The sequence below is a fragment of the Dipodomys merriami genome, unplaced genomic scaffold (genome assembly GCF_024711535.1).
Source record: "Dipodomys merriami isolate MVZ:Mamm:240054 unplaced genomic scaffold, mDipMer1.0.p SCAF_28, whole genome shotgun sequence".
Taxonomy (NCBI): Eukaryota; Metazoa; Chordata; class Mammalia; order Rodentia; family Heteromyidae; genus Dipodomys; species Dipodomys merriami.
Window position 1 is genome coordinate 5868964 of NW_027204270.1, and position 24357 is coordinate 5893320.

The 24357-nt window shown below is 48.6% G+C and overlaps 1 long non-coding RNA gene across 1 annotated transcript; it reads left to right on the forward strand.

The window, feature by feature from the left end:
- Positions 1-428: 428 nt before the first annotated feature.
- LOC138837946 (uncharacterized) lies at positions 429-22780 on the forward strand. Its single transcript, XR_011375519.1, has 5 exons — positions 429-512; positions 5166-5260; positions 9536-9644; positions 16563-16782; positions 22698-22780. It is a non-coding gene; the product is annotated as an uncharacterized lncRNA (long non-coding RNA).
- Positions 22781-24357: the final 1577 nt, after the last annotated feature.

Here is a 24357-nt window from a genome sequence, read left to right on the forward strand (position 1 = left end):
CTCAGCCAACTTGTTCAAACCGGCCGGCTGGCCGCATTAGGGGTGCAGGCCCAGGAGATGGAGGAGACACCGGCATTGTCTGCACGGATATCCGCCTGCGAGGCGGCTCAGAGAAAGCCAGACAGAACCTGCCACAGCTCCGGGGATTCTCTGGCTAAGATTAAAGGCTCAACAGCGAGGGCGGGCCCGACCTGAAACCCAGCTCGGGGGAGCCAGCGCGGCTGCGCCCCAGGAGGAAAAAAAAAAACCCACATGTGCGCAGACTTGGCTGGCGCATGCGCAGTGCCAAAGGCCGCGCTCCAAGTCGTACCTGCCGGGCTGCGGATGGGGGGGGGGCGGCTACTGAGGTAGTTCCTACGTACGTCAGCGCCGCGAGACTGTGACGTCATCCGAGCGCGCCTCCCGCGGTGCCCAGCCCTGAACCCCGGGCTGGCGAACTGTTGCCGTGGAGACGACGCGTCGAGTCCAGCCTCGAGACGTGATTGGAGGAAATTCCTGGTCAGCTGACACTGGTGAGGTTTTTTTCGAAAGCGCGCGGGAGAGCTTGCGACGCCCCTTTCTCCGCTGGTGCCCCGGGCTTCCCGGGCCTCCCGCACCCCCTCAGGCTACCGGTGAGCCCCACGAGCCCCAGAGCCCTCGAAATCAGTGTGACCCTAAGTCTTTTTGGGTCTTCAGATGATTGCATTAAAGTAAAATTCCAGACGTTCCTAGGTGCGAACCACGAAGCACTGGTGGGCCCTGCGAGACTTAGTTTATCACTTAAGCACCTTTGGGGCGGGAAGAGCGGTGGAGGGGTGACTTTACTTTTTTTTGAGCGATAATGTCTTCATCATGATTTTTCCCATCAGCATTGAAGTATATGATTTCTCCCCCAAAATCCTTTTCTTGACTTGACCTCCCCTTTTGTGACTCTCATAACTCCTTCAAAGACGTTTGACTCTCTTCTGGGTTCTTTGCACTCTCAAAGTCTCAGTCTCTCCCCTGCCCTCCTCTTACGTGGGCTACCAGAGACCTCACTCCCAAGAAACTTACTTGGCTTTTGAGGGCCCACACATTTGTCTTCCCCCATCCCTGGCCCCTCTTTCTCCATCTTACTTGTTGGCTCCACCAAGTTCCTCTGCCCTCTAAAGTCCTGGATTCTTGACCTCTCTCTTTTCTCTAATGTCTGGATGACCTTAATCTCCTCTCTAGACTTTGAAGATCCCCTCAGGACTCCATCTGTTTGCCTCCAGTTCTAGAGCCATTCCTCATCTCACAGCAGGGCCTCCAGCCTTCCAGCTTCTCCAAGCCCCAAACCTTGACTACACTTTTATCTCATATCTCATCTGGAAGCAAATCCTATTGGCCTTTTCTTCAAATATATATAGCCACAATTAGGGGTTGAGGTATAGCTCAGTAGTAGAGCAATAGTCACAGACTGATCTCTGTTAGGTTTTAAAAAAGAGGTAGGCCGAGTAAGAACAGTACCACACATGTGGTATTCAGGTAAGGGGTAGGTTTATTCATCGTTCCAGCTGGCACCAGGCCATGTTGGCCCTCCACATGGCTGGGAAAGGCCTGGGAATGAGAGCTGGGAAAGAGAGAGAGCTGAGAAAGAGAAAGAGCTGAGAAAAGAGCTAGAAAAGAGCAGAGAGAGAGCTAGAAAAGAGAAGGGAGCTGGGAAAGAGAAGAGAAGGAAATTGCTGAGAAAGAGCTAGAAAAGAGCAGAGAGAGAGTGTCTGGGAAAGGTGGGAAAGAGAGAGCTAGGAAAGAGAAGAGAGCTGGGAAAGAGAAGAGAAAGAGTGGAGAAAGAGCTAGGAAAGAGCAGAGAGAGAGGGCGTCTGGGCCTGTGCTAGGCCTTATCTAGGGTATGGGCGGAGAAAGGTGTGGCCACATCAAATTCAGATGTGACCTCAGTGGATGCAGATGTGACCTCTTCCAGGTGTGCCAGTTGCCTAGGTAACACAGGTACTGGGTGGAGACTTTGCTGCGAGGAGGGTGGAGTCTGCTAGCCATCCAGGACGTGGACTTTACAATCTCCAGCATATATAATCCAGCCTCTCCTGACAACATCTTACATCAGCCTCTCTCAGCATCTCTTTCCCTTCCTAGGTAATTGTAATTGCTTCCTAACTAGTCCTATCAGCCCATGTTTATAGACCCTAAGTAATTCTGTTAAGATTTATGTCATGGCTGAGTGGGGAGGGGGTACACATCTTTATTTTTTATTTTTTGGTCGGTTGTGGGGCCTGAACTCAGGGCCTGGGTGCTGTCCCTCAGCTCTTCAGCTCAAGGCTAGCACTCTACCACTTGAGCCAAAACATCACTTCCGGCTTTTTCTGTTTATGTGGTGCTGAGGAATCGAACCTAGGGCCTCATGCATGCAAAGCAAGCACTCTACCACTGAGCCACCTTCCCAGCCCCAAAGGGGTACACATCTTTAATACCAGCTACTTGGGATGCATTGATAGGAGGATCACATTTTGAGGCCCTTGTGGACAAAAACAAAAAGACTAGAGAGTGTTTCAAGTGATAGAGCACTTGACCAGCAAGCAGGGTACCCTGAGTTCAATCCCTAGTGTATCCCTAGTATATCATGGTGGGGGGGGGGGAGAAGGGGAAGAAGTCCTGTGTTTCCTCTGTGCAACCTTCTAAAGGCTTCCATCTCAAATGGAATGTTAATGTGACTCTGAGAACCTCATTGAGTCTTTCATTCTCCATTTCCTTGTTCATCTAACTCCTGCCACACTGGCCATTTGCCAGACTGCTTCTGCCCCCTGGGACACTGAACTTACACGTCCTCTGGAAATGATCCTCTGGAATTCCTGAGGCTCCTTCCCTCTCCTCCTTCAAGGCTTGGCTCCAATAGTCCCTATTCAAAAAGGCCTTCTGATTTCAAACTGCAAAGCCGGCTTCCTGAAGTGCACCTTCTCCTTGCCTTCTGCTTCTTTGCGTTTATCACTTTTGTGAGCATGTAATACATACAATACATAGACACAATAATGTCTCACTGGATGAAGCAGATAAATGAATGCATCATTAGGCAATTTTGTCATTACTCGAATCTTAACAAGTCTGTGTATACAACCCAAAAATGGCTGTGACATCACTGGGCACTCTTCTGGAGCCACTGTCATATACACAAAGTTCACTATGCTAGACTTAACTGTAAATTACGTATGTGAAATATGTTACTTTTTTTGGAAACAGCATCTCCCCATATAGCCCAGGTTGGCCTAGAACTCATTACATAGCCCAGGCTGATCTAGAACTTAATATATAGCACAGGGCAGCCTCAAATTCAAGATCCTCCTGCCAGGACTACAGAAGTGAGTCACCATGCCCACCTTTATACTTCTATATCCTGTTTGATACTGCTCTCCACACTAAGGCAAGGTTTGTCTGTCATAGCTATATCCCCAGTTCCTACACATCACCAAGCACAGAGTAAGCACTCTCTCTTGCTCGTGCTCCCATTCTCTCTCTCTTGTTCTCTCTCTTTTGTTCTCTCTCTCTTGTTCTCTCTCTTTTGTTCTCTCTCTCTTTCTCCCTCTCCCTCTCTTCTTCCCTCTCCCCCTCCCTCCACCCTCCCTCTCTCCCTTCCTGTCCCTTTCCCTTCTCCATAAGCTTTTTCGCTCAAGGCTGGCACTCCACCACTTGAGCCACAGCCCCACTTGTGGCTTTTTGTCACAGTTAATTGGATTGGAGATAAGAGTCTATGGACTTTCCTTCTAGGCCTGGCTTGGAACTTTGATCCGCAGATCTCAGCCTCCTGAGTAGTTAGGATTACAAGCATGAGGCACCATCACCTAGCTGGTGGCCTCTCTTGTGAGAACACATTGGTATTTCCTCTTGCTGTTTCCTGGGCTGATTTTGAACTCCTGGGTCCAAGTGATCCTCCTGCCTCAGCCTCCTGAATAGTTGGGACTATGGAACATTGTGCCTAGTTTAATGACCTCATTTTTAACACAATTACCTTGCTAAAGGCCCTGTCCTCAAATTGATAACTTCCATTTTACTGAGGAGTAGGGCTTTAATCTATGAATTTGGTGTAAAGAGAGACCAAAATTGGGTTCATAACAATTTAGATCCAAAGGATGTACAGGAAGGAGAGGAGAGAATAGGCACAGAAACTCCAGGGCTGAAAGGAGTGAGCCAACTTAGAAGAAATAAGTCCCAGTGAGGGGCGTGGCTATGAGATACACTGGGGATTGGGTAGGGAGAAGATAATGTTGAGCTTTAGAAGTTACTCTGGGCTAACATGGGATTTGTTGTGGTTGTTTGGTTTTGCTTTGGAGTTTTTTTTTTTCTTTTTAGGGGAAAGGGGGCACACAGAAAGGGATGGAGGAAGAGTGAAGAAATGCAGTTATGGTATTCAGTCTACACTGGAAAATTATGCAACTTGTAGACAGGGACAGGAGGGTAAAACGGTGGGGGAGAGCCAGGCACTGGTAGCTCACACCTGTAATCCCAGCTATAGGAGGCTGAGATCTGAGGATCTCGATTTGAAGCCAGCCCAGGCAGGAGTCTGTGAGAGTCTTATCTCCAATAAATCACCAAAAAAAAGCCAGAAGTGGACTGTGGCTCAAGTGGTAGAGCACTAGCCTTGAGCAGAAAAAGGTTCAGGGACAGCGTGAGTTCAAGCCCCAGGACTGGCAAGAAAAATAAAACAAACGGGGAAAGTGAAAGAAGGGGTAACCTTGTCCAAAAAGAATTGTACTCATTAGCTGACTTATGGAAAAGTTACTCAGGGCTGTTATTTAGATCAATGTGGCAAGCCTACCTCATGAAAAAATTACTCTGTCCAGAAATGGGTTAGAGCAAGGCTACTCCAGGCCCCAGAGTTCTGCAGTTATGTCAGGACTGTCTAGCCACGGACAGTGTCTCTCTTGCAGTAAGAGCTCTTTAAAGGATTGCCAACATAACTGGGTGCTGGTGGCTCACGTCTATAATTCTAACTACCCAGGAAGCTGAGATCTGAGGCTCATAGTTTGAAGTCAGCCTTATATCAATGAATCACCAAAAAGCTAGAAGTGGAGCTGTGGCTCAAGTGGTAAAACTCCAGCCTTGAGCAAAAAAGAAAAGCAAGAGTTTGAGACCCTGAATTCTTGTCTGAGTATCAGCATAAAATAATAAGTATTTCAGCCCAATGGTTAGTGACCCCTCTAACTTTGTTTCCCCAACAGTGTTGACATAGAGATGTCCCTGGCAGCCACTCCTGATTTCAGACAGAATGAACTCGTAGAATCTGCTTTGTATTATTAAGTCAAGTCTTTCTCTGGTAAGTCCCAATGTTTTGTTTTTGCTTTTTTTAATTAACTAATTTTGTATTTATTTTTATTGAAGCAGTTGTACAAAGAGAGTACAACTACAAAGTCGTTGTTCAAAGAGGTTTTGATTCAGTGTGTCAGTTTATGAGTACAGTGCGTCTTGATTAATGTCACCCCTTTCATCATTCTCCCCTGCTGATTTCAAGCCCCTGGTACTGGCACCAGAAAAAAAAAAAAGACCTTGTAAGTTCTTTTCTTACAACACAAGACTGCTCTTGTAAATGTAGCCTTCCGGAGCCAGGCTGATCCTGGTTTGTTTCTGGTGTCAAATATTTGACAGTAGCTACCTGGTGCTTTTTCATGACTCTTGGTCTAGATTGAATGCTTCCTTTCCCCTCCCCCCCCAAAAAAAAGACTATTTTTCTTTTTCTAGTGGTGCTTTTTATGAATATCCTCATGCATAAATCTCATACTTGTCTTTGGATGCCTTTCTAGAAATGAAACTGCTGGGATAAATGGTGTGTTTGATAGCGATTGCTATACATTTCTCAATTACCCTCCAAGAAAGATATTCTTGTTTATACGCCCACAATTTCTAAGAGAGCTTAAGCCACCAGTCTTGGGGGATTTTTATTCTTTTAATCATTGCCAATCTGATAGGGGGAAATGATTATCTCATGGTTGCTTTCATTTGCATTTCTTTGATTACGGATAAGATTGGGCCTGTTTCTCTGCCCCATCCTACACTTTTGCAGGATCTTGCCTGGATTCCTGTTAAATTTTATCCTGTTGGATCCAGCCAATCATTCCTTCCTGTTGAGATAATTTTGGATCCTGATTCTGCAATTTCTAACATATTAGCCATGCAACCCAGTCTGGTGTTATTTGCAGAGTTGATAAGCAGTTATCTTTGGCCTTATCCAAGTTGTTGATAGAATGTTAAAGAATTTAAGGCCAAGAACAGAGTTTCTTGGCATGCCAGTAAAGAGTGCCTTGCGATGACACTGGCCTGACTGCTGTTAAAATCCAGCCCTCAGCCTGCTTGGGAGTCCCCATGAGGGAGTCCAGCCCTATCCCTAATTAGCTGTATAGTTTGGGACACATGGTGTCACCTTCCACAGATGTGTACTTTCGGTTTTAGTAGCCTTCTGAGAAATGGTCATGTTATTGTCAGAAGTCATGGCACTATGGCATGAAACCATCAAAGATATCCTTCAGGAGTTATTAATCTTTTGGTCACCTGTTCTTTCAGTTTTTCTGGGGAGGAGGGGTGGTACTAGGCCTTGAACTCAGGGTCTTGGTGCTGTCCTTAGCTTTTTCATCAAGATTGACATTCTACCACTTGAGCTACAGCTCTACTTCCAGCTTTTTGCCAGTTAATTGAAGACAAGACTGTCAGGGGACTTTCCAGCCTGGACTGGCTTTGAACTGTGATCCTCAGATCTCAGCATCCCGAGCAGCTAAGATTATAGGCGTGAGCCAGCCGGTCACCCTTTCTTCTTCATGCCAACAAGCCAGGCAAGCTTGATTAACTGCTCCAGAATTTTGCTCAGGATCAACACTAAGCTCATTGGTCTTCATTTTGTCCAATTCATGAATAAATTGTTTTTAGCATTGACCTTGGTTCTTCAAGATCCCTCAGTGCACTCTGGGACATCAGAGATGCTCAGCACTCCCTACTGGGGCTCCTGAGTCCTGTTGGCTCAGCTCTGTTTCAGATCCAAGTCCCCAGAATGCCTCCTCATCTCCAAGCCAGGACGAGGGGCCAAGTTGGTGGAGGAGAGTTGGTGGCTAGCTGGGTCAGTCTGGAAAGCAAATGAGGGAAGGAAAGGTCTTTGAGTCTACGAATGCCAACTGCTCAAGTCGTGAGCTCACAAAACCGTTTCAGTGGTCTACAGTGGGACCTCTGGAGCCCTCCTCTCCCACACTAAGCTACCTCAACACCAAGCAGAAGGACCCATCCAGAGAAGGAACAGGAAACATTAAGTTCACGTAGCAGATGGGGTACTGAAAGAGGAAGCAGGTCCCTGGCTTAGAGACATAATGACACGGGGTTAACTCTGGGTTCTTGTCTCAGTGCCTAGAAGGCAGTTATTGATTCACACCTTCTAAGTTTAGCAGTAAATAATGTACAAATGGTCTTTCCATCTGTCTGGTTCTTGCTTGTGCAGGTTAAAGGTGATAGTAGCAGATAAGAAAGGCTGGCAAGGTTTGCATAAATGCTATTTCCTCTAAATCTCCTGCTGCGCTTAATCCCTACTGAGAGGTGGAACCTTTGGGAAGTTATTAAATCTTCAGATATCCATACTCAGGGATTATATAAAGGCTGGAGGGTGTGAATTGCTCTTCTTTCAGACCTTCTGTCAATCCAGGATGCCACAATCCAGGTAAAATGGCTCTGACCTGGAATCCCTGCTATTCAGGGAGACTGAGATCAGGAGGGTTAAGGTTTGGAACCACTTTAAGATATACTATTTCAAATCAGTTAGCCAGGGGTGATAGTGCATTAGTGTCATCCCAGCTATTCAAGAGGCCCCTAAATAGGTGGATCTCAGTCCAGGCCGACCCAGGGGAAAAAGTTGAGACTATCTGGAAAAATAACCCTGCTGGGTACTAATGGCTTATGCCTGTAATCCTAGCTTCTCAAGAGGCTGAGATTTGAAGATCACAGTTCAAAGCTGGCCCAGGCAGGAAAGTCCGTGACTCTTATCTCCAATTAACCACCAGAAAACCAGAAGTGGTGCTGTGGCTCAAGTGGTAGAACACTAGCCTTGAGCTGAAGAGCTCAGGGACAGCACCCAGGCCCAGAGTTCAAGACCCATTACCAACCAAAAAAAAAAAAAAAGCAAAAAAGGATAGAGACAAGGCTTAACTGAGAGAGTGATAAAAACAAAAAGGGTAGAGACAAGGCTTAACTGGCAGAGTGGTTGCCTAGCAAACGCAAAAGGCTTGAGTTCAAATCCCAGCAGCTCCACAAAAGGGAGGGAGGAAGGGAGGAAGGAAGGAAGGATGGATGTAAGGAAGGAAGGAAGGAAGGAGCCCTCACTAGACCCTGGTACCTTGATGTGAGAAGTCAGTTCTATAGTTTAGACATTTCCCAGCCTCTGGTATTTTGTGATAGGAGTATCAACAGAGGATAACAAAGGTTAAGACTCCTGTGTGCTTGTACAGCTTCAAGTGCACCTATAAATTAACCCTTCAGTTCTCACAGCACTTCATAACGTAGGTGCTCTTTTCATTCTACTTTTTTTCCTAGATGAGCATATTGATGCACATTGGAGAGAGGAGGTGACCTGCTGAAAGTTAGAACTCAGTCAGTCTGGCTTCCAGGCTCAGGCTCTGAGCGGGCATCATCTGCTAGGCCTAATGTAAATGAGGATAAAGGAACATGTGGAAACGTTCACCCCAAACAGTGAACAGCACCACAAACAGTGGCCTCCATTACCAGCAGTACCAACCAGGCCTTTCATGTCCTGAGCAAGCCACGTGGGGAGGAGAGGGGGAAAGGACACCAGGGTGCCACGGCCTGTGTGGTGGGAGGAACGCTCTGAGTAAGCCTGAGTGGGAGTCTGTGACATTTGATCCCTGGGACCCAAGATCCCAGCTGGGATTGTGTCATGAGACCACCCTGTCCGCGGCCACAGCCTCAAAGCCGAGTGCAGTGACCACGGACCCCTGGGACCAGCCACAGAGGCCACCAGGCTGGGGGACCCACCCACGGGTGCCCAGCATGGCCTTCCAGACTGCCCCGCTCTGCAGCCCAGGAGTTTGCATCTATAGCCTAAAACGTGAGTCGCGTGTTCTGATAGGAGCCATTGCCACGCAGCGAGATGTGTGGCCTCTGAGGCGGTTGGCAGGGGCGCGTGAACTCCTTCCCGAGTGGCATCTTCAGCCCATTCTCACCAAGGCCCCGTCCCTACCGAAAGGCCGGGGTGATCTGATTCCGTGTTTACTTCAGGAATGAGCTCAGCTGCCTGGCACACAGTGCTCTCCTTACAGCCCAGTCCTTGGGGTCGGCCTTGAGGGCACCCGGTTTTGTTAGCCACCCGCCCCCTCCCTGAGGTGTTTTGTGGGGGGGCCCTCTCCCTGTTCCCTGTAAGTACAGAGCTAGCCACGCTGCGTCTTTGGCACGATGACATCATGTCCACATTTCCCACAGCACAGCAGTTTCCCCGTCAAGCTGACCCACCTCGATCCTGGGCTGCCCTCCCCCCTCCCCTGCTCCAGCTCTGCACAACTGCCAGGAAACAGGGTAGGCTTGTTTTCCTCTGAATTATTTATTCCAGGATGGCTCCGCTTGGGTGGTATGAGAATGACTCAGAGTGTCCTGGACGCCACCTCCAAAGGTAAAGATGCCCCACCGGCCAGAGTGCCCTGGGCCAGCCCGCCCCATCGGTGAGCATGAAAACAAAAACCCACAAGGGCTCACAACACCCCTTTCCAAGGGTAAACATGTGTGGGGCGATGTCTGTGAGTTCACTGGGAAAAGGAGGGGCAGAGGCAATGGCGGGGGGGGGGGGGTGGGGGGGGGGGGAGTGGGGGTGGGGGTTGTGAGGCTTTGTGACAGTGACTCTGAGACCCGAGCAGGGCACAGGGCCCTGGGCAGGGGTGAGGGGGGCCTGCAGTGGCTCTCTGTAGTCTGGAAACTGATCTTTTTGGTATGTGTGCCAGTCCTGGGGCTGAACTCAGGGCCGAGGCCCCTTCCCTTAGCTTCTTTGCCCAAAGCGGACTCTGCCCCTTGAGTCACAGCGCCACTTCTGGCTTTTTGGTAATTTAGTTGGAAGTAATCTCATGGACTCTCTTCCCCCTCAGACTAGCTTCCAACCACGATCCTCAAATTTTAGCCTCCTGAGTAGCTAGGATTACAGACATGAGCCATGGCGCCTGGCCTAGGCAATGTGTCTTTTTTGTGTGTGTGCCAGTCCCGGGGCTTGAACTCAGGGCCTAGGCACTGTCCCTGGGCTTTTTTTTATTTTTTATTTTTTCCCTCAGGGCTAGCACTCTACCACTTGAACCACAGCGCCACTTCTGGCTTTTTCTGTGTATGTGGTACTGAGGAATCGAACCCAGGGCTTCATGCATACTAGGCAAGCAGTCTATCGCTAAGTCACATTCCCAGCCCAGCAATGTGTCTTTATGTTAATATGATGTGTTAGGAGGAACCTAAATATGAGCCACCTAGTTTGGAGTCCAACAGAAAAGTGCCAGGGGTTAATGTCTGAAGTCGTTGAGGAATTAGGAACAAGAGGTAAAGATCCAAATAGAGGATCTTTCAATGAGCCACAAAAGGCTTCAAGGCTCTCCTCTTTTCACATGGACAAATCAGCACGGCACCAGGTCCACGTGTGGTCCTGCGGCCAGTGAGACTCGCCGCCATTGATGGAACACAAGAAGGGCCTCTTCAGATGCAGACACTCAGATCTTGGACTGCCCAGCCTCCAGAACTATGAGATCAATTTCTGCTCATTTCAATTATCCAGGCTCGAGTATTTTGTTATAGCAGCTCCAAGCACACACAGATGGAGGCCCATCTTCAAATACATCCAGTAGTATCTTCAAGGACAAAAGACTGAAATAATAAGTTGACTGGCTGTGACGGTGCTGCCCAATGCAGGCTACAGAGTTGATGGCAGGCAGCAAGTGGCTCAGTGTCAGAAAGGACAAGTGGAGCATTTGGGGTTCTTCCTAGAGAGAGGGCATTGGGAGCCTGAGGAAAGCGGTTTGGTGTTGAACTGCTCACTGGCAGGTTCTTTGGTCCTGAGGGATGCTAACCTTTGTTCCAAAATCTACCGCAGCTAGACCACTAGCTTTATTTTTATTTCTGGCCGTACTAGGGTTTGAACTCAGGGCTTTGCACTTGCTAAGCAGGTTGGGCGGGGAAGGGGTGGGCAGAGAGGCTGGGCACTATTCCTGAGCTCTTCTGGGCTAGCGCTCTACCATTTTGAGCCATAGCACCACTTCTGGTTTTCACGTGATTAATTGGAGATAAGATTCTCACAGGGGCTAGGAATGTGGCTTAGTGGTAGAGTGCTTGCCTAGTATGCATGAAGCCCTGGGTTCAATTCCTCAGTACCACATATACAGAAAAGGCCGGAAGGGGTGCTGTGTCTCAAGTGGTAGAAGTTAGCCTCGAGCAAAAAGAAGCTCAGGTACAGTAGTGCCTAGGCCCTGACTTCAAGCCTCAGGACTGGCAGAAAGAGGGGGAGAGGGAGGGAGAGAGGGAGGGAGGGAGAGAGAGAGAAAGAGAGAGAGAGAGAGGGAGGAAGGGAGAGAAAGAAGGACAGAGGGAGGGAGGGAGAGGGAGAGAGAGGGAGAGAGAGAGGGAGAGGGAGAGAGAGAGAAAGAGAGAGAGAGAGAGGGAGGAAGGGAGAGAAAGAAGGACAGAGGGAGGGAGGGAGAGGGAGAGAGAGGGAGAGAGAGAGGGAGAGGGAGAGGGAGAGAGAGGGAGAGAGATTCTCACAGACTTTCCTGCCGTGGCTGGCTTTGAACCATGATCCTCAACTCTTACCTTCCTAAGCAGATAGGATTACAGACATGAGTCACCAGCGACCAGCAAGGTGTTTGATTTTTAAGCCATGCTCTGGTTTTTGAGATAGGGTCTCAATTTTTGTCTAGACCAGCCTAAGCTGTGATCCTCCTATTTATAAGTCTCATCATAGCTGGGACAAAAATGTGTGAGTCTACCCAGCTATTAGTTGAAGTAGGGTCTCATGAAAAAGTTGTTTTTGTGGGCTGGGTGAGTGACCCCAAAGGTGTCTTTCCCCATCTGAAGGGAAAATATTTCCACATCAGAAAGGCAGCAGGCCAGCCTGTGGCTTGGTTGAATTCTCGATTATGCCTGGTAAGCTTTCTCCCCTGAGCTTGGGCCCAGCCCAGTTCCAGCATCCAGCTATAAGCAAAGGCATTGTAAATCAACCAGTTTATTATTTGCCCATCCAGCCTTTTGAAGCCAGAGTTCCCACATTTTTAAGAGCTTGATGTCATAAAATTCCCGTGTGTGTGTGTGTGTGTGTGTGTGTGTGTGTGTGTGTGTGTGTGTGTGTGTGTGTGTGTGTGTGTGTGTGTGTGTGTGTGTGTGTGTGTGTGTGTGTGTGTGTGTGTGTGTGTGTGTGTGTGTGTGTGTCTACATTGGAACTGTGAGCTGCGTGGATGGCCCGGGCACAGGGCTGCTGCGTGAGCTCCCGGGAACTCGTGGGATGGATACTCAGACATCCTGGGGTTGTCTGGAAGTTAAATGTTAGTCTTCTGAAAAGAACCAGGCCCTCAAAGTGGCAGCTGCTGTGACTGTAAGTGCAGTGCAAGCAGCTTTCTATTTAAAGCCCTCACACCTGGTGCTTGAAGACTTGGTGTTTTCCAGTGGGCGCCTCTAGCCCTGGGGTCGGGTCCCCGTCTAACTTTCCTTGCTCAGCTGGTAGAACCCAGCCTGCCGGCAGGAAGAGAAAGGCGTTGACAGAAGTTGCTGGCAGTTGGTTGTCTAGTGCATTCTGGGCTTGAGGGACTAACAATGGCCCTGGAAATGCTGCTCGGATGAGGGCAGAGCTGAGTGCTTCCCTTCCCCTCGGGTGGAGGGGGCCACCTACCTTCGAGTGCCCCCCGGGTCCCAGGGTGCCTACTCAAAATAAACTCAGATCTGTCCCTCCTTGGTGGCCTCTGGGAGAAGGCAGGAAGTGGGGAATGTGTAGCCACAGCTACCTGCGGAAGAGACCCAAGTCACCTGCAGGTAGGTCTGCTGGCCACATAGGTAGCATGACTCACGCCTATAAGCCTAGCTACTCAGGAAGTTGAGATCTGGGGATCTCAGTTCAAAGCCAGCCTGAGCAGACAAATCCAAGAGGTTTTTTTTGGGGGGGGGTCGGTTGTGGGGCTTGTTCTTTGGGCCTGGGTGCTGTGCCTCAGCTCTCCAGCTCAAGGTGACTGCTCTACCACTTGAGCCACAGCGCCACTTTGGTTTTCTGAGTGGTTTACTGGAGATGAGTCTCACTGAGTTTCCTGCCCGGGCTAGCTTTGAACTGTGATCCTCAGATCTCCTGAGTAGCTAGGTATGAGCCACCAATGCCCAGCTTCCAAGAGATTCTTAACTCCAATAATCCAGTAAAAAAAAAAAAAAAAAAAAAAAAATGTGGAGATGTAGCTCAAGCACCAGCCTTGAATTTTTGCTTTAAAAAAAAAGCTAAGTGAGAGGCCCTGAGTTCAAGTCCCAGTACCTGCACCAAATAAAATGGTGCATATTGCCAGATATACAGAGTGCTGAACACTCACTCCAAGATTGGTTGAGGCGGGGGCTGGAGGACTGGCCTTTCCTCCCTTCTGTGCCCAGGTATGGGGCACGTCATCAGGTTTCTACCGCAGGGGGACAGGGACAGGGCGCCCAGCCTGGCCAAGGTGATCAGCCCAAACAAGGCCCCATTGTTCACAGGAGCTTTTCACGGTGGTCTCGCAGAGACAGGGACATTGGACAGAGAGGAACAGAGACATTCCAGAGGTTTTTCACATGTAAGTGGATATTTCCTCTGTGAGTTTCTAGACTAAATAACACTCCCCATGTCTAAGGTTCAGTGTGTAGCCACCTCACCTCGCCAGCCGCCGGGGAGGATCAGGTCGGCTGAGAGACACCTGTCCTCTGCCCCCCTGCCTACCCAGCACCCACACTGACGAAGATTGTTGGTATAACTTGGGAACAAAAAAGCAAACTTTTAAGAATAAATAAATGCGCCCTGGCTGCCCTGTATCTTCATTCACTTATGTGTTAGGAATTTAAGCACATCTTACCTTGTAGGGCTGTTTGGGGTCACAGCTATAACTGAGATAATAATGAATTTTCATGTGACCCCCACCCCGCACACACACGACCAGCCCCCCTCCCATGGGGACGGAGTCTACATGAGGGCTCCCGCTCTGTTCTCCACACTGGCTGGTTCTTGACAGATTAAATAATGATGTGAATCTTCCATTAAAACTTCAGTACCCCCAAGAATTCATCACTCGAGACCCCAGCTACCGGTGGTCTTTTTGCATTTCCAGAATGTGATAGAATTATGGTCACATGGCATAGTTGCTATATGCTTTGGTAAATTGGCTTTTCACTCCTGATAGATTCATTTCTTTCTTTCTTTTTTTTTTTTAGCACTGGATAATAGTCCATTCTTTAGATGTAGCCCTATATTTTCAAGAAGCTAGACATTTAATGGGGTACATAATTTATTAATAACTAGTATTATAATAAAATCTGTAATAAAGAGGCCAAATATTGTGGCTCACACTTATAATCCCTGCTATGCAGAAGGCAGAGGTGGTGAAGGTCAAGGTTCAAAGCCAATCCCAGACAAAAAGTAAGCAAGATGTCACCTCTTCCCCCCTCCCCCCAGTCTCAACATGAAAGCCAAGTATGGTGGCAGGTACTGCAACTCCACCTGAAAGGGTGATACAGACAGGAGGATCCCAGGCAAAAGGCATGAGACCCTATCTAAATAACCAAAGCAAAAGGGAGGGTTGGGTATGGTTCAAACAGTAGAGCACCTACCTGGCAAGTGTGAGGCTCTGAATTCAAACCCTAGTACTGCCAACAAAAGTAATAACATTTAGTGTAAATGGAACAGTTTCTATATAGGCCCTACTGATAGGAAAGCTGTTGAAGCCTCTTTGATGGTGGTAAGTAAACTGAGGCACAGAGACAACCTGACTTATCCAAGTCAGTGACCTGAGATTCATAGAAGAGTCTAGATTCCTGGCCAATGACTCAGCCACAGATCAGAGCATAATATAGGTTTCTGTGCACATGTCAGGAGGGGCAGATGCTGCCCTATGCCACAGCCTGCCAAGTGTGAGGTCTCCTCTCCCACCCCCTTCAACTCCACCTCCTTTCACTCATTGCTCTAGCCAAGGAAAAAGAGCTGCTTACCTACTGGGCATACTCAGAACATCCTCTCTCCTCTTCCGCAAAGATGGGGTCAACTGGTCAACCCCAGGGTTTGGTAAAACAGCAAGTCCCATTGGGAGTGTGACCTCAGCAAGCCCATTTGCCTGTAGACCTGTTGTGTCCAATTTATCTTTATTTGTTTTATTCTTTATCTTTTCAACTTGTCTAAAATAGTCGCACACACTCATCGATCAGTATTACCTCTTCCATCACTCTCCCTCCCACAACGAGTAGCTTTATAAAAGCAATGGTGGGCCAGGTATCAGTGGCTTACACCTGTAATCCTAGCTATTCAGGAAGCTGAGATCTGAGGATCAATTTGAAGCCAGTCCAGGCAGGAAAGTCTCATCTCTAGTTAACCACCAAAAAGCTAGATATGGAGCTATGGCTCAAGTGGTAGAGCACCAGCTGTGAGCAAAAACTTTAGGAATCATGCTCAGGCCCTGAGTTCAGGCTCCAGGACACACATACACACACACACACACACACACACACACACAGCAGTGGTGCTGCCATCCATTCAACTGTCCAGCTCTGATTCCTGCCTCTGATTGGTTAGAGTTTAAGTGGTTTATCTTGGTTTACCATTGGGTCACATCCTCATAAGCCCACTGTGGTGAATATAAATAGACTTTTTTTTTTTTTGTCGGTCGTGGGGCTTGACTCCTGGGCCTGGGCACTTTCCCTCAGCTCTTCAGCTCAAGGCGAGTGCTCTACCACTTGAGCCACAGCACCACCTCTGGTTTTCTGGTGGTTTATTGGAGATAAGAGTCTCACAGACTTTCCTGCCCAGGTTGGCTTTGAACTGTGATCCTCAGATTTCCGCCTCCTGAGTAGCTAAGATTATAGGCATGAGCCCCTGGTGCCTGGCAACAAATCTTCTTTAAAAACAAAACAAAACAAAACATCTATTTGAATTCTGGCAAAGGAGCGGAGGCAGGAAAGAAGGCAGTAGTTGCTGATGATGCTAAGCTAGGCGCTAGGTCAGCTCAGCAGGCTGCAAAGAGCCGTCTGAGGATTTGTGGCCACTTGCAGGGCGGAGGGAGCCAGGTTGAGAAGGAGGCATGGAAATTCACAGCTGGTTTCTTTAAAGAGTGGTGGCACTTCCCATCACCCCACGCCTACCCCACCCCCTAAGGATGACTGGGAGGACACTACTGAGAAAAATGACAGGCATGCTCAAGAGCCTCAGGACAGAAAAGTCCATGGTACTGTGGCTCAACTGGTAGGCTAGCACTGAGCGTAAAGAGGCTCAGGGACAGCACCCAGGCCCTGAGTTCAAGCCCCAGGACTGGCAAAAAAAAAATTACCTGATTTATGTAGCTGTTATCCCGCTATGTATCACCTTTATAATAACAAAAGAAATCTTTTTAAAATCTAATTTTTTTTTCTGGCAGTACTGGACCTTGAACCCAGAACCTCAAATGCTAAGTAGTCGTGCTCCCACTTGAGACACAACCGTAAGTTCCAAGAAGAAAAAGGTTCTGGGCCCAAAGCTGCAGGAATGACCAGATATGGCCCACAAGAACAAACATGTGCTATGCTGGCACATGGGGCCGAGCAAGGAAGTCAGGCGCCAGGCGAGGATGGAGCGGTCCCCGGCCCCCAGGGCTGCAGGTGAGCGCCCCCCCGCCCCCTGCCCCGGGACAGCACCAGCTTGGAGTGTGTGTGGATCCAAGGGAAGCACTGGCAGGTGGCAATGCCACGGCCTCCTCCCTCTGCATTCTTGAGAGGCAGAAAGCTGGGGGAAGCAGGGGGGCACTTTGAGTAGCAACCCCCCCTACACACACAAGACTCCCACAAGTTTCTGCCTAGGAGCATCCTGAGCTCACCAGAAAGCATTTAACTTTGGGGAATTCTGTCATGGTGGTCTCCCAAAGTGCTTTGAGGGCTTCTTGTCATCCAAGAACTGCTGGAAAGTCACAGGCTGTCGGACAAGACCACTAGATGCTGGAGGAAAGAAGTACCCCAAAGAATGCAGACCAGGCCCTGGAGAAGGAAGACAGTTTACTTGGGCACAGTGGTACACTTGTGGTTCCTGCTACTGGGAGACAGACAATATATAGATAGAATTAGAGATAGAGATAGAGAAGGCCTCTGAATAGGCTAGGTTGGCCTTTAACTGCTTCCTTGACTTTTAAAATGCTGGGGTTACAAGCGTGTACTACCATGGCCAACCTAGGATTGCTTGAGCCAAGGAGGTTGACACCACCTTGGGCAAGTGAGACTTGATCTCAAAAACAAGCAAGAACCAAAGAAAGGGCTTCCCTTCCATCCATGCATGCCACATCCTAGGTTTGTGATTTTGACTAGACCTTGAATCTCTCCCAAGGCAGGAAAGCCATGTGAATTCATTAAAAAAAAAAAAAAAAAAAAAGCTATTGATACTGGAGATTTAGACTCCAGGCCCAAAATTCTGGAGTTCCACATTGAGTTCTGTCCACTCACACTTACATGACAAATAAAGAAACATGGAGAAGGGAGGGAAGGGAAATGTATTCCATGGCACCGCGGCTGCACGAGGCAGCAGTTCAGCCCTTCTTCAGCCATCCTCCAGGTGCAGATCCAAGCTTAGGGGTTTTTTAATTCTTGAATGCTGTCCTTAAGATTTCTAGCTTTTTGATAGGTAAAGATAAGAGTCTTAGGCTGGGAAGGTGGCTCAGTGGTAGAGCACTTGCCTTGCATGCCTGAGGCCCTGGGTTCGATTCTTTAGCACCAGATAAGCAGAAAAAGCCGGAAGTGGTGCTGTGGCTCAAGTGGTAGAGTGCTAGCCTGGAGCTGAAAAGCTGAGGACCAGAATTCAGGCCCCACCACTGACAAAAAAAGATAAGAGTCTCCTGGACTTTTCTGTCTGAGCTGGCATTGAACCTCAATCCTGAGATCTTAGCCTCCTGAGTAGCTAGGATTACAAGCATGAGCCATTGCTACCTGGCTTTTAGTTTTTAGACAAAGAAATGGAGCAGGAGAGAGAAGAGCATAAGTATTAAGCAGCCCTGCTCTAAATATGGCCTGGCTGATCATGATTTCAGTCTTTATTTTGGAAGGGGTAAGTAAAATTGTTTATTTTGTCAGTTGTGGGACTTAAACTCAGGGCCTAGGCACTGTCCCTTAGCTTCATAGAAAAAAAGAGAAGAAAAGGACTTTTAAAAGACACAAAAAGGAAAAGAAACAAAACTAAATAAAACAACTAAAAAGAAACCCAACTTTAGCTGTGTACCAGTGGCTCAAGCCTGTAAACCTAGCTGCTCAGGAGACTGAGATCTAAGGATTGCTGTTTGAAGACAGCCAGGACAGGAAAGCCCATGAGACTCACATCCAATTAACTACCAGAAAACCAAAAGTGGCACTGTGACTCAAAATGGTAGAGTGCTAACCTCGAGTGAAAAAACTTAGGGACAGCACTCAGGCCCTGAGTTCAAGTCCCATTATAGACCAAAGGGAAAAAAAAGTTATTGCTGTCATCATTGACTGGAATAAAAAGTCATCTTTACCTGGCTTGTGGTCAGTGTGATGAGACTGTTCCTTAGGGGCAGTTCATGTCCTTGTCAGAAAGATGTTATCATCAGTGCTATCCTAGAACGCAAGGTGACTGCAGAGCGACTGTGGAGAGAATGGCTGACAGCAGAGACATTGCACAATGCAGGCAGCCACGGCGTGCTTCCCTCCTGCTTTTAGTGAAGTCATGGACCCAGCAAAAACAGCTTTTTTATTTTTTAGTAATTAGTATACACCCAGGATTTATTTGAATTAGTAAAAACAATAAACATAATGGAAGCATAACCATTTCATAGCAAAGAACAAAAAATGACTGGGGCTGAGAAGGTGGCTCAGTGGTAGAGCGCTTGCCTTGCATGCGTGAGGCCCTGGGTTCGATTCCTCAGCACCACATAAGCAGAAAAAGCTGGAAGTGGTGCTGTGGCTCAAGTGGTAGAGCACTAGCCTTGAACTGAAGAGCTGAGGGACAGTGCCCAGGCCCAGAGTTCAGGTCTCATGACCGGACCCCCCCCCCCCCAAAAAAAAGACTAATACACATATGAAAAATTCCTTAAGTTCATTTTTTGTTTTATTTTCAAGTTATTTTATTATCAAGTACTTGTGCACAGGGGCCGTCATTCCACAATCGGGTTATGAGGACGACGCATCTTGAGCAACGTCACTCCTCCCATCATCCCACCGTACCCTCCTTCCATAGTTCTCTCAACTTCTCACACTATTTGGAATTTAGGCCTTGGGTTTATTAAATATGCAAAGCAGCTTCAAGGACGACGTCACATATTTTTTTTTCTTTTTCTGCTGGTACTCAGGGCCTGGGTGCTAGCCCTTGACTTCTTTCCCACTCAAGGCTGGCACTTTACCACTTGAGTCACAGCTCTACTTTCTAGCTTTTTGGTGGTTAATTGAAGATAAGAGTCTCATGGACTTTCCTGCCTGGGCTGGCTTTGAACTGCAATCCGCAGCTCTCAGCCTCCTGAGTAGCTAGGGTGGCAGGCGCGAGCCACTGATGCTGGCTCATGATTCTTTTATTGAAGTGTGCAAAAGCCATTCCTTTCTGTCTTGTTCACCGTCCCCCTTCCCATCCCACAGGAACCTGGAGACTTGGGCTCTAACTAAGCTCAGGCACTGGCTGAGCTGGTCTGCCCTGGATGGTGTGTAGAAAACCACAAGAACCAGAGGGGCTGATGGTTGTCTGTCTCTGCCAATTTCCCAAGGAATACTGCAGGGGGTTTCCTAGGCCAGTGGAGAGCAGAGCCAGCCAGCCTGTGCCTGCAGCCTCCAGAGAGAAGTTGGGTAACTCTGCTCCCTCCCTCCTCCCTTCCCTGCCCACATGGATGGCTCTGGGCTCTCTTTCCAAGTTCCCCAGGCCCCTGAGCCAAGGAGCAGGCAAGATAGTTAATTTTAGTGCTGATGTGTGGCTGGGAAGCCAGTGCGAGCAGCTGCTTTCTGATACGGGCAAAGGGAGCTGTTTGTGTTGGAGCATTGGGGAAATTAGCCGGAAGGGAGGCTATAGACATGGTTGATGCCCCTGGCCTTCCAACACTAGGGAGAGGATCCCATACCCTTCAGTGACAATACTGACTAGACAGTTCCGTTTAGTAGATGCCAGTGGAGTGCTGTGTACTGCATGGACCCTGAGACCAACAAGACAAGGCTCTGTGCCTTGTGATGACCAGGGAGGAGCCACATCATGGAAACATCCATCGACCCATCCATCTACCCATCCACCCATCATTCTATCACCCATCCACCCATCCATCTACCCATCCATCCACCCACTCACCTATCCATCTGCCCATCCATCTACCCATCCATCTACTCATCCACCTACCTATCCACCCACACACCCATCCATCCATTCATCCATCCATCCATCCATCTGCCCATACATCCACTCATCCATTCATCTACCCATCCATCCATCTGCCCATACATCCAACACCCATCCATCTACCCACCCATCCATCCATCTACCCACCCATCCATCCATCTGTCTGCCCATCCACCCAACCACCCATCTATCCGTCCACCTGCCCATCCATCCATCCATCTACCCACCCATCCATCTATACCCATCTATCCACACATCCATCCACTCATCCATCATCCATCCACCCATCCATCCATCTACCCATCTATCCACTCATCCATCCATCATCCACACATCCATCTATTCATCTACCCACTCACCCAGCCATCTATTCATCACTGAAGGTTGAGTGAAGGGAAAAGGAACATGGGAAACACCCAGCGTGACATAAAGTGGGGTCTGGGACCATGGAGAGGTATCAAGACAGAAGGACTGACAAGGTACTGGTGGCTCATGCCTGTAATCCTAGCTATGCAAGAGATTGAGATCTGAGCATTGCAGTTCAAAGCCAGCCCAATCAGGAAAGTCTGAGAGACACTTATCTTCAATTAACCAGGAGAAAGTGATAAGGAGGCAGGGCTGTGGCTCAAGTGGTAGAGCACTAGCCTAGAGTGAAAAAGCTAAGGGACAGCACCCAGGTCCTGAGTTCAAGCTCCAATACCCTGTTCTCTTCCCCCCCCCCCAAAAAAAGAAAAGGAGTGGTCAGGGTGAGACACAAGACTGCAGCTCACCTGGCACTAAGAGGAGGCTGGGAGGAATCTGGGAGGGAGGCAGAGGGGATGGAGAAGGGGGATGGATGTTTGGCAGGCTGGCTGGTGCATTCTGGGAACATGGAGGAATCCATCATGGCTGGGGAAGGGGTATGTTGCTGAGGATCATCAGAGGAGGAAGCTGAAGAAGTGCACAGAGGCCAGGCCGCCAAGGTCACCCTCCATACTCAGGAAGATGGACTTGTGTGTATACACACACACACACACACACACACACACACACACACACACACACACACACACACACGTGGTCAAATCTGAAGGTAATGCACAGCTTGTGTAGGCCTCTGTCCCTGATGAACTGACTCCACTAGCCAAACTTGGACTCTTCAAAAAGGATTGGAAAAGCAGGGCAGTGGTCAGCATAGCCTTCTGAGAGCAAGGCTGGCCTCCTTGCTGTCTTGGCCTCCAACTCTGCCTCCCTTTCATTGCCCCATCCCAACACCATATGAAGTTCCTGCTGTGGAAATGTCTTTGGTGACAAAACTTGTATAAAGAAGGCCAAGGGACTCAAGAGCCCAGAGGCCAGTGCCATGGGGGGCAGTGGTGGCTGCAGGACGGAGGGCTAAGCTCAACTCAGAGACCTGCAGTGGACCGGAGCGGCTTCTGAGCAGCTGGGGACTCCTGGGAACGGACTTTCTAAGGTCGTAAGGCCTCAATGGTGTCCCCAACCCCTACTGGGGGTGACAGTGGCCAGGTATCTCCGTGCCATCCACAGGTGTGGCAAGGCTTAGGAACAAACACCTGGCTCCTTCTTATCCAGATGGCCCCCTGGCTGTCCTTGCGAAGACCCAGTTGTGCCAGCACTGAGACCTGAACTCAGGACTTGTGTTCTTACTTGGGTTTTTGCTTGAGACCAGCTCTCTACCACTTGAGCCACAACTTTACTTCCAGTTTTTTGTTTGTTTTTTTTTGTCGGTCGTGGGGCTTGAACTCTGGGCCTGGGCGCTGTCTCTCAGCTCTTCAGCTCAAGGCGAGCTACAGCGCCACTTCCGGTTTTCTGGTGGTTTTTATTGGAGATAGGAGTCTCACGGTCTTTCCTGCCCTGCCAGGGCTGGCTTTGAACCGCGATCCTCAGATCTCAGCCTCCTGAGTAGCTAGGATTACAGGCGTGAGCCACCAGCGCCTGGCCTACTTCCAGTTTTTTGATGGCCAATTAGAGAGAAGAGTCTCAGAAACGTTACTGCCCAGGGTTGGTTTAGAATCATGATCTTCAGCCTCCTGAGTAGCTAGGATGACAAGTGTAAGGCACCAGTGCCCAGGGGCAAATTGATTGCAAAGAGCAGCCATTTTTCCCTCATAAATTCATATGGCTGCCAGCAGGGAACTGTGATGGGGGAAGCAGTTTGCCTCGAGGTGAGATGGTGAGGGAGAATCATGGCTGCATCTTACCCCAGCCAGGACAGCAATAAAGGAGGTATGTGGCGCCCTCTGGTGAGAACAGAACCAACTTCACCCACAGCACCTGTCCGCAGACGACCCAACCTAGTTATTGCCCACCACAATCCAAGGTGCATATCTTCCTTTTCTTTCCTCTCTTCTACTTTTCTTCTTTTCTTTCTTTTTCCTTCCTTCCTTCCTTCCTTCCTTCCTTCCTTCCTTCCTTCCTTCCTTCCTTCCTTCCTTCCTTCCTTCCTTCCTTTCTGTCTTTCTGTGTGCTGTATCTTTCTTTCTGTCCTTCTGTCGGTCATGGAGCCTGAACTCTGGGCCTGGACGCTGTCCCTCAGCTCTTCAGTTCAAGGCTAGCGCTCTATTACTTGAGCCACAGCACCATTCCCAGCTTTTTCTGCTTATGTGGTGCTGAGGAATCAAACCCAGAGCCTCATGCATGCGAGGCAAGCACTCTACCACTAAGCCACCTTCCCAAGCTCTTCCTTCCTTCTTTCCTTCCTCCCTTCCTTCCTTCCTTTCTCCCTTTCTCTCTTCAACCCTTCCTCCCTCCCTTTCTCCCATCCCTCCTTCCTTTCTTTTGTGCAGGTACTGGGGTTGAATTCAAGGCCTGAGCACTGACCCTTAGCTTTTTTCATTCTAGGATGGTAGCATTTGAGCCACAGCTCCACTTCCAGCTTTTTGCTGGTTAATTGGAGATAAGAGTCTCACAGACTTTTCTGCCTGGACTGGCTTCAAACTGCCATCTTAAGATCTCAGCCTCCTGCACTCTTAGAATTATAGTCATAAGAACCAGCACCCAGCTCTATTGATAACTTTTGACATACATATATATACACCTGGTCAAACAGCTCCACAGACAGGACAAGGAACTTCTGAGTCATTCCCAAAAGTGTCCTCAACTCCCTGAGATCCCCTCCCCCACCTGTCTGCTCCCCCAGCCCAGGCAACCAAAATCTATTTCCTGTTACTCTTGACTAGGGGTTTCTCTGGGGGGGTTTGTTTTGTTCCTTGCATTTTCTAAAATTTTATGCCAACTTGACCATACAGATCGTTGTGGCTGACAAGATCATCTGTAGAATTCCTAAGTACAGGAAGACCTCAGAATATGACTGCATTTGAAATTGAAGGAAATTAAAATGATTCAACTTGATTAAATTGATTCAAAATGATTAAAATTATTCATCCCTAACCATATATTGGTGTCGTTGATTGGGATGCAGATAGAATAGAGCAGACTGCATGAAGACACCGGAAGAAAACCCACTTACAAGTTGAGGGAAAAGTTCTCAGAAGACATTGGACCTGCAATAGCCTTAACCTAGGACTTCAGTAACCAGAACCAACAAGGGCCAGCTGCCGGGGCTCACACCTGCAATCCCAGCTGCTCAACAGGCTTAACTCTGATGGCCACAGTTCAAAACCAGCCTAGGCAGACAAACCCAAGAAACTCTTATCTCTAATTAACCAACAAAAAGCCAGAAGTCAGGACTGGGAATGTGGCTTAGTGGCATGCATGAGGCCCAGGGTTCGATTCCTTGGTACCACATAAAGTAACAAAAAAAATTAAGCCAGAGTGGAGGTGTGGCTCAAATGGTAGAGTGCCAGCCTTGAGCAGAAAAGGTAAGCAAGAATAAGAGGCCTTGAATTCAATCCTATCACTGGAGC